The sequence below is a fragment of the Oncorhynchus gorbuscha genome, linkage group LG14, assembly GCF_021184085.1.
Source record: "Oncorhynchus gorbuscha isolate QuinsamMale2020 ecotype Even-year linkage group LG14, OgorEven_v1.0, whole genome shotgun sequence".
Taxonomy (NCBI): domain Eukaryota; kingdom Metazoa; phylum Chordata; class Actinopteri; order Salmoniformes; family Salmonidae; genus Oncorhynchus; species Oncorhynchus gorbuscha.
Window position 1 is genome coordinate 77679134 of NC_060186.1, and position 17168 is coordinate 77696301.

At 42.1% G+C, this 17168-nt stretch overlaps 1 protein-coding gene across 1 annotated transcript in view; it reads left to right on the top strand.

The window, feature by feature from the left end:
* The window catches only part of syndig1l (synapse differentiation inducing 1-like), a 99276-nt gene that overhangs the window by 40459 nt on the left and 41649 nt on the right, over positions 1-17168 (top strand). The gene's annotated exons all lie outside the window — the stretch shown is intronic.

Consider the following 17168-nt stretch of genomic DNA (forward strand, 5'->3'; position numbering starts at 1 on the left):
GAGGAGGTCAGACCAGAGCTATACTGTAGTTAATGTGATCATGATAGACAGTATAGGAGGAGGTCAGACCAGAGCTATACTGTAGTTAATGTGATCATGATAGACAGTATGTAGAGGAGGAGGTCAGACCAGAGCTATACTGTAGTTAATGTGATCATGATAGACAGTAGAGGAGGAGGTCAGACCAGAGCTATACTGTAGTTAATGTGATCATGATAGACAGTAGAGGAGGAGGTCAGACCAGAGCTATACTGTAGTTAATGTGATCATGATAGACAGTAGAGGAGGAGGTCAGACCAGAGCTATACTGTAGTTAATGTGATCATGATAGACAGTAGAGGAGGAGGTCAGACCAGAGCTATACTGTAGTTAATGTGATCATGATAGACAGTATGTAGAGGAGGAGGTCAGACCAGAGCTATACTGTAGTTGATGTGATCATGATAGACAGTAGAGGAGGAGGTCAGACCAGAGCTATACTGTAGTTAATGTGATCATGATAGACAGTAGAGGAGGAGGTCAGACCAGAGCTATACTGTAGTTAATGTGATCATGATGGATAGTAGAGGAGGAGGTCAGACCAGAGCTATACTGTAGTTAATGTGATCATGATAAATAGTAGAGGATGAGGTAAGACCAGAGCCATACTGTAGTTAATGTGATCATGATAAATAGTAGAGGATGAGGTAAGACCAGAGCTATACTGTAGTTAATGTGATCATGATAGACAGTATGTAGAGGAGGTAGTCTCTCTCTCTCTCTCTCTGTCTCTCTCTCTGTCTCTCTCTCTCTCTCTCTCTCTCTCTCTCTCTCTCTCTCTCTCTCTCTCTCTCTCTCTCTCTCTCTCTCTCTCTCTCTCTCTCTCTCTCTCTCTCTCTCTGTCTCTCTCTCTCTCTCTCTCTGTCTCTCTCTCTCTCTCTCTCTCTCTCTCTCTCTCTCTCTCTCTCTGTCTCTCTCTCTCTCTCTGTCTCTCTCTCTCTCTCTGTCTCTGTCTCTGTCTCTGTCTCTGTCTCTGTCTCTGTGTCTCTGTCTCTCTGTCTCTCTCTCTCTCTGTCTGAGAGAGAGAGAGAGACAGTCAGAGAGAGAGAGAGAGACAGTCAGAGAGAGAGAGAGAGAGACAGTCAGAGAGAGAGAGAGACAGTCAGAGAGAGAGAGAGAGACAGTCAGAGAGAGAGAGAGAGACAGTCAGAGAGAGAGAGAGTCAGAGAGAGACAGTCAGAGAGAGAGAGAGAGAGTCAGAGAGAGACAGTCAGAGAGAGAGAGAGAGTCAGAGAGAGAGTCAGAGAGAGAGAGAGTCAGAGAGAGAGAGAGTCAGAGAGAGAGAGAGTCAGAGAGAGAGTCAGAGAGAGCCAGAGAGAGAGAGAGCCAGAGAGAGAGAGAGAGAGAGAGAGAGAGTCAGAGAGAGAGAGAGTCAGAGAGAGAGAGAGACAGAGAGAGAGAGAGAGAGAGTCAGAGAGAGCAATAGAGAGACAGTCAGAGAGATAAAAATAGAGAGTGTTATAACAAGCTGCTTCCCAGCATCTTCTTCCTTGTAGTGGACCAATGATATTACAGCTACCAGGCACTTGACCAATGATATTACAGCAATACTCCACGTTTAGCCTGAACCATTCACCACTCTGCTGTCTACCTATGCTGTGTGTGTATACACACTGTACTGTATCTCACACATGGATCGCTGCATCTCCTAAAAAATTCATGATATGTCTTTGCACGACTCTTTACCCAGTCGACATTTAAAGTGATAGTGCAGTATTTTGGCAATCAAGCCCTTCTTTCTACTTGTGAGACGAACTCCTGGATACCATTTTTTTTTATCTCTGCATGTAGTTTGAAGGGAAGTTGCTCTCTTGTGTTAGCACAAATGCTAACTAGCGTAGGCACAATGACTGGAGATCTACGGGAACAGATAGCATGCTAGCAGTTGTTATCGTTCCTGGTATCACGGTCTGCAAACACAGGAAAAAGTGCTTTGTGCTATTTTGAGTGTTTTTCCATTCACAGTCTTTTCAGGTTCAGCCAGGATCAGACATCCGGTCGAAACAGTCACCATTCAAACAGCACACAGATGTTCTATGGACATCCCTATCTATACTCTGAACAAAACACTATCCAATTCTATTCCAATATGTGTCTCAGTTGTGGTCCTTTCAAATCTGCTTGATATTGTGTGTGTGTGTGTGTGTGTGTGTGTGTGTGTGTGTGTGTGTGTGTGTGTGTGTGTGTGTGTGTGTGTGTGTGTGTGTGTGTGTGTGTGTGTGTGTGTGTGTGCGCGCGCGCAGCCAGGTCGCTCAAGATTCACACTGGCTCAGTCTATTGTTTTTCTCAGATTATAATTGTAATTGGTTGTGTAACAGAACAGGCATTGAATAATAAAACAAAATATGGTCCCATTTTGGGATAATTTAGTTTTACAATGTCAACCACATCTCAATTTATGTCAATATAACAATATGGCTCAGTCTGTTCATGGTCTGCATCACTCAGCCTGGTATCACGCACTCTATGCGTAGTGGGTGCGGAGTCAGGCTCATGAAGCAGAGGGTAAAGTGTTTTATTCCGGCACAGGGAAAATGGTCACGCCAAACACCAGGCGCAATAATAAGACCGGCTCAAAACCAGGACCCAACCAGTCCCGAGAAAAACAAAGTAAATCACGCCGCCCGAACAGGAAGAGGAGACAAAACCAAAAGAAGGGATCGGTGGCAGCTAGTAGACCGGTGACGACGACCGCCGAGCGCCGCTCGAACAGGAAGAGGAGCCACCATCGGTGGGAGTCGTGACAACTGGGGAATCCTCGGTCCTGTAAAACACATGAAACACATGCAGGACATTAATTTGACCATAATGACAAAGCAAAAACACGTTTTTAGAAATGTTAGCAAATGTATAAAAATAAATCACATTTACATAATTATTCAGACCCTTTGCTCAGTACTATGTTGAAACATCTTTGGCAGCGATTGCAGCCTCAAGTCTTCTTGGATATGATGCTACAAGATTGGCACACCTGTATTTGGGGAGTTTCTCCCATTCTTCTCTGCAGATCCTCTCAAGCTCTGTCAGGTTGGATGAGGAGCGTTGCTGCACAGCTATTTTCATGTCTCTCCAGAGATGTTTGATCAGGTTCAAGTCCGGGCTCTGTCTGGGCCACTCAAGGACATTCAGAGACGTTTCCTGAAGCCACTCCTACGTTGTCTTGGCTGTGTGCTTAGGGTCGTTGTGCAGTTGGAAGGTGAACCTTCGCCCCAGTCTGAGGTCCTGAGTGCTCTGGAGCTGGTTTTCATCAAAGACCTTTCTGTACTTTGCTTCGTTCATCTTTCCCTCGATCCTGACTAGTCTCCCAGTCCCTGCCTCCAAAGAGTTCAATCTTGGTTTCATCAGGACAGAGAATACTATTGTTTTCGTGGTCTGAGAGTCTTTAGGTGCCTTATGGTAAACTCCAAGTGGGCTGCCATTTACCTTTTTATTGGCTTCTGCCTGGCCACTCTACTATAAAGACCTGATTGGTGGAGTGCTACAGAGATGGTCGTCCTTCTGGAATGTTCTCCTGTCTCCACAGAGGAACTCTAGAGCTCTATCAGCGTGACCATCGAGTTCTTGGTCACCTCCCTGATCAAGGTCCTTCTCCCCAGATTGCTCTGGTTTGCAAACTATCATGGATTATAAAGGGAAACTCAGCCGTGAGCTGTCCAGTGACGCAAGCCTATAGTTGAAGTTGTAAGTTTACATACACTTAGGTTGGAGTCATTAAAACTTGTTTTTCAACCATTCCACAACTTTCTTGTTAACAAACTATATTTCTGGCAAGTCGATTAGGACATCTAAATAGCATTCTAAATATTCACTTACCTTTGATCTTCATCAGAATGCACTCCCAGGAATCCCAGTTCCACAATAAATGTTTTTTTTCTTTTCGATAAAGTCCATAATTTATGTCCAAATACCTCCTTTTTGTTCGCGCTTTTAGTTCACAACTCCAAATTCATGAGGCGCAGGCACTTACTGCAGACGAAAAGTCAATTTTTTTTGTTACAGTGTGTAAAAACATGTCAAACAATGTATTGAATCAATCTTTAGGAAGTTTTTAACATAAATCTTCAATAATATTCCAACCGGACTATTCCTTTGTCTTTAGAAATGCAATGGAATGCAGGTCGCTATCACGGCCACGCGTGTAACAAGCTCATGGCCTTCTGCCAGACACCTGATTTGAAACAGCTCTCATTCCCTCCCTCTTCACAGTAGAAGCCTGAAACAAGGCCCTAAAGACTGTTGACATCTAGTGGACATCAAGCCAAAGAACACCACCCCAACTTTGAAGCACGGTGGTGGCAGCATCATGTTGTGGGGGTGCTTTGCTGCAGGAGGGACTGGTGCACTAAAAAAAATTGATGGCATCATTAGGAGGAAAATTATGTTGATATATTGAAGCAACATCTTAAGACATCAGTCAGGAAGTTAAAGCTTGGTCGCAAATGGGTTTTCCAAATGGACAATGACCCCAAGCATACTTCCAAAGTTGTGGAAAAATGGCTTAAGGACAACAAAGTCAAGGTATTGGAGTGGCCATGACAAAGCCCTGACCCCAATCTTATAGAAAATGTGTGGGCAGAACTGAATTAGCGTGTGTGGGCAAGGAAGCCTACAAACCTGATTCAGTTACACCAGCTCTGTCAGGAGGAGTGGGCCATAACTCACCCAACTTATTGTGGGAAGCTTGTGGAAGGCTACCCAAAACGTTTGACCCAAGTTAAACAATTCAAAGGCAATGCTACCAAATACTAATTGAGTTTATGTACCGGACTATTGTGTGGTACATAAGGACCACCATTGTACGGTACATAAGGACCACCATTGTACAAAAGGACCACCATTGTGTGGTGGTCCTTCTGTAGCTCAGTTGGTAGAGCAAGGCGCTTGTAACGCCAGGGTAGTGGGTTCGATTCCCGGGATCACCCATACGTAGAATGTATGCACACATGACTGTAAGTCGCTTTGGATAAAAGCATCTGCTAAATGGCATATATTATATTATATTATGTAAACGTCTGTCCCACTGGGAATATGATGAAAAAAATAAAAGCTGAAATAAATCATTCTCTGTAATATTATTCTGACATTTCACATTCTTAAAATAAAGTGGTGATACTATCTGACCTAAGACATGCCATTTTTACTAGCATTAAATGTCATGAATTGTGAATTTTCTTGTTTAAATGTATTTGGCTAAGGTGTATATACTTCATCTGAATATACCTGCTTCGAAGCAAGCAACACTGAACCATGCATGAGAGCACCAGCTTTTCCGGACATCTGTGTGAGCACTCTCTCCATAGCCGATATAAGTAAGACGTTTAAACAGGTCAACATTCACAAGGCCGCAGGGCCAGATGAATTACCAGGACGCATACTCAGAGCACACGCTGACCAGCTGGAAAGTGTCTTCACTGACACTTTCAACCTCTCCCTGGCCCAGTCTGTAATACCTACATGTTTCAAGCTGACCACCATAGTCCATGTGCTTAAGAACGCCAAGGTAACCTGTCTTAATGACTATCGCGTCATAGCACAATTATCTGTAGCCATTAAATTCTGTAGCCATGAACGGCGGGACAACACTCACGTCAACATTATCATCTCAGACACCTTGGACCCACTCCAACAGATCCACAGATGACGCGATCTCTATTACAAAAACCTCTTCTTCAACGTCAGCAAGACAAAGGATCTGATCATGGACTACAAGCAAATGGAAGGCCGAGCACACCCCCATCCACACCGATGGGGCTGTAGTGGAGCAGGTCGAGAGCTTCAAGTTCCTCGGTATCCATATCACTAAGGAAATATCATTGTTTACATACACCAACTCAGGTGTGAAGAGGGCATAACAGCACCTCTTCCCCTTCAGGAGGCAGAAAATATTTGTCATGGGCACCTTGGATCCTCAAACGTTGTACAGCCGCACCATTGAGAGCATCTTAACTGGCTGCATCACCCCCTGGTATGGGAACTAATTGGCATCCGACCGCAAGGCACTACAGAGGTTAGTGTTGATTGCCCAGTTCATCCCGAGGGCCAAGCTCCCTGCCATCCAAAAATTGTCAAAGACTCCGGCCACCCAAGTCATAGACTGTTCTCTCTGCTACCACACTGCAAGCTGTACCGATGCACCAAGTTTGGAAGCAAAAGGATCCTGAACAGCTTCTAGCCCCCAAACCATAAGACTGCTAAATAGTCAGTCCTGGTAGATATTAGTTAACTATTTAACTATCTGCATTGACCTTTTTTGAACACATACTCTGCTGCTGTTTATTATCTATCCTGTTGCCTAGTCACTTTATCCCTACCTAATGTACATATCGACCTCAATTACCTCATACCCCTGCACATGGACTCGGTACTGATACCCTTTGTATATAGCCAAGTTATTGTTACTCATTGTGTATTTATTGCTTGTGTTATCATTTTGTATTATTCTAAATATATATATATATTCTCTGCATTGTTGGGAAGGGCCTGTAAGTAGAGACTGAATTGCTCCGTTGAAGGGTCCTCATCAGAGCACGATGGCCATGGTTTTCACCGTGATGAGTGTCTATCTTAGGAGGAAGAAGGGCACTAAAGTGGATCTACTTTCATCTCCCGTAATGATGATGAGACATTTTACCATTAGCTTCATCCCTGTGTCTCAAATGGCACCCTATCCAGAGCCATGGTCAAAAGTAGTGCACTAGTTACAGAGCTGTAGGACCTTCATAAACATTTGTAATTTCCACTTTGAAATTTCAGACTTGATTTGCCCTAATAAAAAATGTATCAACCCCTGTAAAAAAGTTGCATGAATTATAATCAATATAATTCACATGTCCTGTTGCTGCAGGATCATTTTTTTCTGTCTGTAGCAAACTAGCTCAAATTAAGATACTACATCTGTAGGGAATAGGGTACCATGTGTTATTCCAAGCAGGAAACTAGTGATGGCCAGAGACAGACTTGAAAACATACTATAAGGCATTTGCCAATGTTTGGCTGGCATCAGATGTACAGAATTAGAATGAAAAGAAGAATGGGATTCTTCTCCAGAATGGTTTTTCCACCGGCCACCCAATGGGGTTCTGTCTCAAAGGAATATTCATGTACTGTAGAACACTGAGAGAGGATTCTAGAATTCGGTAAGATTATGTTAAATTTCCAGATGGTACATCCAATATGGCCACTGGTCCACACACAACAGAATGTTGCTCTGAACCTGGGCGTCTGCTGTATTCTCATCCTGTCGCCATATGTACAGCACAGATGTAGGATATTAATTTAATCAGTTTGACACATTAGGAAATTAATCCTGCAGCAACAGGAAATGTGAATTATTATGTTGATTATAATTAATGGATATTTATGTAGGGTTTGACACATTTTCCCTAAGTGACAATCAAGTTTTACATTTCAAAATGGAAATGACCAACTTCAGAATAAATTTGAACCCCTGAAATACACAACCTTTGTTTTTTGTTCCTGTTCTCCTCCAACAGGGTGAACAAATTAACATCTGAAGATGCACAGTACTAGTGGCAGTAAGTCATAAGCTGTGGGCCTCTTTGATCTCCTGTGAAAACATTCAGAGAATTCACAGATGTATCTTAAGAGTTACTTTTTCCTCCAGTACGGAACATTTCAGTCTATCTGTTTTAAGGCTAGGGAAGGGAAGTGTTACAGTGTATGTAGACACCTCTTCAAATGAGTGTATTGGGCTATTTCAGCCACCACCCATTGCTAACCGGTGTATAAAATTCAGCACACAAGCCATACATTCTCCATAGACAAAGATTGTCAGCAGAATGGTCTTACTAAAGAGCTCAGTGACGTCTAGGAGCAACAACGGCTCGGCAGCAAAAGTGGTAGGCCACACAAGCTCACAAAACGGGACTGCCGAGGGCTGAAGCGTAGTAGTGGGTAAACATTTTTCCATCCTCGGGTTGCAACCGAGTTTCAAACAGCCTCTGGAAGCAACGTCAGTACAATAATTATTTGTCGGGAGCTTCATGAAATGGGTTTCCATGGCCAAGCAGCCTCACACAAGCCTAAGATCCTAATATATATAATATATATGCCATTTAGCAGACGCTTTTATCCAAAGCGACTTACAGTCATGTGTGCATACATTCTACATTCTACGTTTGGGTGGTCCCGGGAATCGAACCCACTAACCTGGCGTTACAAGCGCCATGCTCTACCAACTGAGCTACAGAAGGACCACAACCCTCATGCGCAATGCCAAGAGTCAGCTGGTGTGGTGTAAAGCTCACTACCATTGGACTCTGGAGCAGTGGAAACACGTTCTCTGGAGTGATGAGTCACGCTTCACCATCTGTCAGTCGGACAGAGGAATCTGGTTTTGGTGAATGCCAAGAGAATGCTACATTCCCCAATGCATAGTGCCAACTGTAAAGTTTGGTGGATGAGGAATAATGATCTGGGGCTGTTTTTCATGTTTCGGGCTAGGCCCCTTAGTTCCAGTGAAGGGAAATCTTAACGCTACAGCATACAATGACATTCTAGAAGATCCTGTGCTTCCAACTTTGTGGCAACAGTTTGGGGAAGGCCCTTCCCTGTTTCAGAATGACAATGCCCCCATGTACAAAGCGGGTGCATACAGAAATGGTTTGTAGAGATCGGTGTGGAAGAACTTGACTGGCCTGCAGAGAGCAGTGCCCGACCTCACTAATGCTCTTGTGACTGAATGGAAACACGTCCCCGCAGCAATGTTCCCACATCTAGTGGAAAGCCTTCCCTGGAGAGTGGTGGCTGTTATAGAAGCAATGTTCCCACATCTAGTGGAAAGCCTTCCCTGGAGTGTGGAGGCTGTTATAGCAGCAATGTTCCCACATCTAGTGGAAAGCCTTCCCTGGAGAGTGGAGGCTGTTATAGCAGCAATGTTCCCACATCTAGTGGAAAGCCTTCCCTGGAGTGTGGAGGCTGTTATAGCAGCAATGTTCCCACATCTAGTGGAAAGCCTTCCCTGGAGTGTGGAGGCTGTTATAGCAGCAATGTTCCCACATCTAGTGGAAAGCCTTCCCTGGAGTGTGGAGGCTGTTATAGCAGCAATGTTCCCACATCTAGTGGAAAGCCTTCCCTGGAGAGCGGAGGCTGTTATAGCAGCAATGTTCCCACATCTAGTGGAAAGCTTTCCCTGGAGAGTGGAGGCTGGTATAGCAGCAATGTTCCCACATCTAGTGGAAAGCCTTCCCTGGAGAGCGGAGGCTGTTATAGCAGCAATGTTCCCACATCTAGTGGAAAGCCTTCCTGGGGAGTGGAGGCTGTTATAGCAGCAATGTTCCCACATCTAGTGGAAAGCCTTCCCTGGAGAGTGGAGGCTGTTATAGCAGCAATGTTCCCACATCTAGTGGAAAGCCTTCCCTGGAGAGTGGAGGCTGTTATAGCAGCAATGTTCCCACATCTAGGCCAAAGCCTTCCTAGAAGAGTGGAGGCTGTTATAGCAGCAATGTTCCCACATCTAGGCCAAAGCCTTCCCTGGAGAGTGGAGGCTGTTATAGCAGCAATGTTCCCATATCTAGTGGAAAGCCTTCCCTGGGGGGGGGACCAACTCCATATTAATGCCCATGATTTTTTGGAAGGAGATGTTGAAGGAGCAGGTGTCCACATACTTTTGGTCATGTTGTGTATTTGTCTGCCATCTGCCACACCATATCCAATGCTATGAATTAGCATTTATTGGCAGCTTTCAGATGTCCATTTCTTCGAAGGAAATATTTGTTATGGGTAGTGGGAATGCAGTGATCTTTTCATGGAAATGGCCCGGCTCCAACTCCAACCTCTTACTCCTGGCAATTTCCAAAAATCACAGACACACTCCAATGCAGACTTCACCAGAGCATGATCAATACAGGATGTGTCCTAAATGACACCCTATTCCCTATAATGGGCTAAAGGGCTCTGGTCAAAAGGAGTAAAAGGAAATAGAATGCCATTTTGGACACTTCCACGTAAATCCATTTTTGAAACGGATGCATTAAAAGGGGATTTTTTTTTCTCTGTTCTCTGGTGCAGTGTTGATCAGAACCGGTTTGGAAATGATACCGTTATCCATTCTGTCTCAATGTGTTCTCTGGTCTCTGGTGCAGTGTTCATCAGAACCGGTTTGGAAAAGGGGAAAGAAACGAAACCGTTATCCATTCTGTCTCAATCTAAAAGGGTTGAAAATAGACCTGGCTTCTTCAGAGAATCTAGAATGTTCCTCGCTCCACTGCTCCCATTTCATTCCATTATAGGCCAGCGAGACATCCCAGGGAAATCTTTCAGGGATACACCCCCCCCCTCCATTTTTCATTTAGAAGCAATTGCCAAACCAATGGTTCCGTACCAGTTGTAATCTCTCCAATCATTTGGATTTGGCATCGAGAGGGACGGGTCTGTTGCATTACAATGGCCTTCGTTTATTGGTCAAATTTAAATCAAATCAAATGTATTTTGTCACAAGAGCCGAATACAACAGGTGTAGTAGACCTGTGAAATGCTGAATACAACAGGTGTAGGTAGACCTGTGAAATGCTGAATACAACAGGAGTAGCAATAAGTAATTTGCAGGGCTGATACTGTCCGTGTAGCCTCCACTCAGAAAGAGATTTGATCACCAAATGTTCTCCTTAATGCTCTCCTTAATGCTCTCCTTAATGCTCTCCTCAATGCTTTCCTTGATGCTCTCCTTAAGGCTCTCCTTAATGCTCTCCGTGATGCTCTCCTTAATGCTCTCCTTAATGCTCTCCTTAATGCTCTCCGTAATGCTCTCCGTGATGCTCTCCTTAATGCTCTCCTTAATGCACACACACACACACAGGCACACACACAGGCACACACACAGGCACACACACACACACACACACACACACACACACACACACACACACACACACACACACACACACACACACACACAGCTGGGACAGCTGTATGAGAAGGTGTGGGAGTGTTTGGGACAGCTGTATGAGAAGGTGTGGGAGTGTTTGGGACAGCTGTGTGAGAGGGCGTGGGAGTGTTTGGGACAACGGTATGAGAACGCGTGGGAGTGTTTGGGACAGCTTTATGAGAAGGTGTGGGAGTGTGTGTGTGTGTGTGTGTGTGTGGATCTGTAGAATAGTGTTGAAATCCCCAGTGACTTGCATGACTGTTTATACTGCCGAAGTCCTTCACTTAGGTAACTACACTGTTAAAATGAAGTGTTTTGTAACACTTAAACGAGTGGAAACTGAGCTGCCGCCTACGTGAACCTCTACAGGATCGATGTCACCCCCCCCCCACACGGGACTGTTGAGCTAATGTTATAGAGCAAATCAAATCAAAATGTGATTAGGATGCTGTAAGTAACAAGAACATTTCCCAGGACATAGATATACCTGATATGGGCAGAAAGCTTAAATTCTTGTTAATCTAACTGCACTGTCCAATTTTCAAGGAAACTTTAGTGGAGTTTTGAAACACATGGGTGTAAAATGTCATACCAGGCAAGTCAGTTAAGACCAAATTCTTATTTTAAATGACGGCCTAGGAACAGTGGGTTAACTGCCTGTTCAGGGGCACAACGACAGATTTGTACCTTGTCAGCTCGGGGATTTGAACTTGCAACCTTTCGGTTACTAGTCCAACGCTCTAACCACTAGGCTACCCTGTCAAGAGATATGAGATATGACATGGTGTGTTGTAACACCACTTAATCAAGAGTTGTGCAACACCTTGCCAGGGACTGGGAACACTAAACCAGGAAAAGGTTGACAACACTATTATGGTGCTTCGAGTCCTTTCGAGTGCAAAATTAGATCCCTTCTAGTGTTTCCAAGCACTGTAAATGTTAGTTTCTCCTCTTTTTGTGTGTTCCCTGCTCTGATATGATGGTGTTCCCTGCTCTGATATGATGTGTTGTGTTCCCTGCTCTGATATGATGTGTGGTGTTCCCTGCTCTGATATGATGGTGTTCCCTGCTCTGATATGATGTGTGGTGTTCCCTGCTCTGATATGATGGTGTTCCCTGCTCTGATATGATGTGTGGTGTTCCCTGCTCTGATATGATGTGTTGTGTTCCCTGCTCTGATATGATGGTGTTCCCTGCTCTGATATGATGGTGTTCCCTGCTCTGATATGATGTGTGGTGTTCCCTGCTCTGATACGATGTGTTGTGTTCCCTGCTCTGATATGATGTGTTGTGTTCCCTGCTCTGATATGATGTGTTGTGTTCCCTGCTCTGATATGATGTGTTGTGTTCCCTGCTCTGATATGATGTGTGGTGTTCCCTGCTCTGATATGATGTGTTGTGTTCCCTGCTCTGATATGATGTGTTGTGTTCCCTGCTCTGATATGATGTGTTGTGTTCCCTGCTCTGATATGATGTGTGGTGTTCCCTGCTCTGATATGATGTGTTGTGTTCCCTGCTCTGATATGATGTGTGGTGTTCCCTGCTCTGATATGATGGTGTTCCCTGCTCTGATATGATGTGTTGTGTTCCCTGCTTGTCAGATGTGTTGTGTTCCCTGCTTGTCAGATGTGTTGTGTTCCCTGCTCTGATATGATGTGTTGTGTTCCCTGCTCTGATATGATGGTGTTCCCTGCTCTGATATCATGTGTGGTGTTCCCTGCTCTGATATGATGTGTGGTGTTCCCTGCTCTGATATAATGTGTTGTGTTCCCTGCTCTGATATGATGTGTTGTGTTCCCTGCTCTGATATGATGGTGTTCCCTGCTCTGATATGATGTGTGGTGTTCCCTGCTCTGATATGTGTTGTGTTCCCTGCTCTGATATGATGTGTTGTGTTCCCTGCTCTGATATGATGTGTTGTGTTCCCTGCTCTGATACGATGTGTTGTGTTCCCTTCTTGTCAGATGTGTTGTGTTCCCTTCTTGTCAGATGTGTTGTGTTCCCTGCTTGTCAGATGTGTTGTGTTCCCTGCTTGTCAGATGTGTTGTGTTCCCTGCTCTGATATGATGTGTTGTGTTCCCTGCTCTGATATGATGTGTTGTGTTCCCTGCTCTGATATGATGTGTTGTGTTCCCTTCTTGTCAGATGTGTTGTGTTCCCTGCTCTGATATGATGTGTTGTGTTCCCTGCTCTGATACGATGTGTTGTGTTCCCTTCTTGTCAGATGTGTTGTGTTCCCTTCTTGTCAGATGTGTTGTGTTCCCTGCTTGTCAGATGTGTTGTGTTCCCTGCTTGTCAGATGTGTTGTGTTCCCTGCTTGTCAGATGTGTTGTGTTCCCTGCTTGTCAGATGTGTTGTGTTCCCTGCTTGTCAGATGTGTGCATACTGGTAGTGAAGTCAGGTGCAGGAGAGCAGAGATTTGTGAACAGGCGCACACTTTATTGAGGCAAAACGCACAAAACAGTCACAAGAATTATGTTTAACAATAAACATCTTCGTGAAATACCACGGAAAAAACAAACCAATCTTGCGCGTCAACAACAAACACGTAACACAAACAATCTCACACAAAGACATGATGGAGAACAGAGGAATAAATACATGTAGATTGATTGGAGAATGAAAACCAGGTGTGCAGGGAACAAGACAAAACAAATGGATACATGGAGCGGTGATGGCTAGAAGCCAGGTGACGTCGACCGCCGAACGAACAAGGGGAGGAGCCGACTCCGGTGGAAGTCGTGACAACAACATTTATTGGAAAAAGAAAAATGCAAATAGGAATTTTTGGTACAATTTTATAAATGCCGGCGGATAATTTGTTTGTTCAGAATGGTGTGATCTTTTAGCGTCAGTAAAAATTAATTATGCAAGAAATGACGGCAGAAACACCAAACACCATTATATATCATATCAAATAAAATCTAATTGTATTGGTCACATACACATATTTAGCAGATGTTATTGCAGGTGTAGCTAAATCCTTGTGTTCCTAGCTCCAACAGTGTAGTAATATCTAACAATTCACAACAATACACCCTAATCTAAAAGGAACATCATTTGAATTAAGAAATATATAAATATTAGGCTGAGCGATGTCAGAATGGCACTGACTAAAATACATTAGAATAGAATACAGTATATACATATGAAATATGCAGGCAGTGTGCTGTTGCACCTTCTTCACCACACTGTCTGTGTGGGTGGACCATTTCAGATCAAATATATCATATCAAATAAAATCTAATTGTATTGGTCACATACACATATTTGAACAGGACATGGCTCAGGTGAACAGGACATGGCTCAGGTGGTTGATGTCCTTGATCTTTTTGGCCTTCCTATGACATCGGGTGGTGTAGGTGTCCTGGAGGGCAGGCAGTGTGCTGTTGCACCTTCTTCACCACACTGTCTGTGTGGGTGGACCATTTCAGATGGCCAGTGATGTGTACGCCGAGGAACTTGAAGCTTTTCACCTTCTCCACATTGGACCTGTCGATGTAGACAGGGGGGTGCTCCCTCCGCTGTTTCCTGAAGTCCACGATCAGCTCCTTTGTTTTGTTTTGACGTTGAGGGGTAGGTTATTTTCCTGGCACCACTCTGCCAGGACCCTCACCTCCTCCCTGTAGGCTGTCTCATCATTGTTGGTAACCAGGCCTACTGTGGTTGTGTTGTCTGTAAACTTGATGATTGAGTTGGAGGCGTGCGTAACCACGCAGTCATGGGTGAACATGGAGAACAGAAGGAGGCTGAGTACGGACCCTCAGACTGTATATGTCTTATCAGCAAATATTGTGTCACATCAGACTGTATATATAATATCAGACTGTATATATCAATACTGTATATATCACATCAGGCTGTATATATCACATCAGGCTGTATATATCAATACTGTATATATCACATCAGGCTGTATATATCACATCAGACTGTATATATAATATCAGACTGTATATATAATATCAGACTGTATATATCTATACTGTATATATCACATCAGGCTGTATATATCACATCAGGCTGTATATATCAATACTGTATATATCACATCAGACTGTATATATCACATCAGACTGTATATATAATATCAGACTGTATATATCTATACTGTATATATCACATCAGGCTGTATATATCACATCAGGCTGTATATATCTATACTGTATATATCACATCAGGCTGTATATATCAATACTGTATATATCACATCAGGCTGTATATATCAATACTGTATATATCACATCAGGCTGTATATATAATATCAGACTGTATATATCTATACTGTATATATCACATCAGACTGTATATATCTATTCTGTATATATCACATCAGACTGTATATATCACATCAGGCTGTATATATCTATACTGTATATATCACATCAGGCTGTATATATCTATACTGTATATATCACATCAGACTGTATATATCTATACTGTATATATCACATCAGGCTGTATATATCTATACTGTATATATCACATCAGGCTGTATATATCTATACTGTATATATCACATCAGACTGTATATATCACATCAGACTGTATATATCACATCAGACTGTATATATCACATCAGACTGTATATATCTATACTGTATATATCACATCAGACTGTATATATCTATACTGTATATATCACATCAGACTGTATATATCACATCAGACTGTATATATCTATACTGTATATATCACATCAGACTGTATATATCACATCAGACTGTATATATCTATACTGTATATATCACATCAGACTGTATATATCTATACTGTATATATCACATCAGACTGTATATATCTATACTGTATATATCACATCAGACTGTATATATCACATCAGACTGTATATATCTATACTGTATATATCACATCAGACTGTATATATCTATACTGTATATATCACATCAGACTGTATATATCACATCAGGCTGTATATATCTATTCTGTATATATCACATCAGGCTGTATATATCACATCAGGCTGTATATATCACATCAGACTGTATATATCACATCAGACTGTATATATCACATCAGACTGTATATATCTATACTGTATATATCTATACTGTATATATCACATCAGGCTGTATATATCTATACTGTATATATCACATCAGACTGTATATATCACATCAGACTGTATATATCACATCAGTCTGTATATATCAATACTGTATATATCACATCAGGCTGTATATATCACATCAGGCTGTATATATCTATACTGTATATATCACATCAGACTGTATATATCACATCAGACTGTATATATCACATCAGACTGTATATATCACATCAGACTGTATATATCACATCAGACTGTATATATCTACACTGTATATATCTATACTGTATATATCACATCAGACTGTATATATCACATCAGACTATATATATCACATCAGACTGTATATATCTATACTGTATATATCTATACTGTATATATCACATCAGACTGTATATATCACATCAGACTGTATATATCACATCAGGCTGTATATATCTATACTGTATATATCACATCAGGCTGTATATATCTATACTGTATATATCACATCAGACTGTATATATCACATCAGACTGTATATATCTATACTGTATATATCTATACTGTATATATCACATCAGACTGTATATATCTATACTGTATATATCACATCAGACTGTATATATCACATCAGACTGTATATATCACATCAGACTGTATATATCACATCAGACTGTATATATCACATCAGACTGTATATATCACATCAGACTGTATATATCACATCAGACTGTATATATCACATCAGACTGTATATATCACATCAGACTATATATATCACATCAGACTGTATATATCACATCAGACTGTATATATCTATACTGTATATATCTATACTATATATATCACATCAGACTGTATATATCACATCAGGCTGTATATATCACATCAGACTGTATATATCACATCAGACTGTATATATCTATACTGTATATATCTATACTGTATATATCACATCAGGCTGTATATATCACATCAGACTGTATATATTACATCAGACTGTATATATCTATACTGTATATATCTATACTGTATATATCACATCAGACTGTATATATCACATCAGGCTGTATATATCACATCAGACTGTATATATCACATCAGACTGTATATATCTATACTGTATATATCTATACTATATATATCACATCAGACTGTATATATCACATCAGACTGTATATATCTATACTG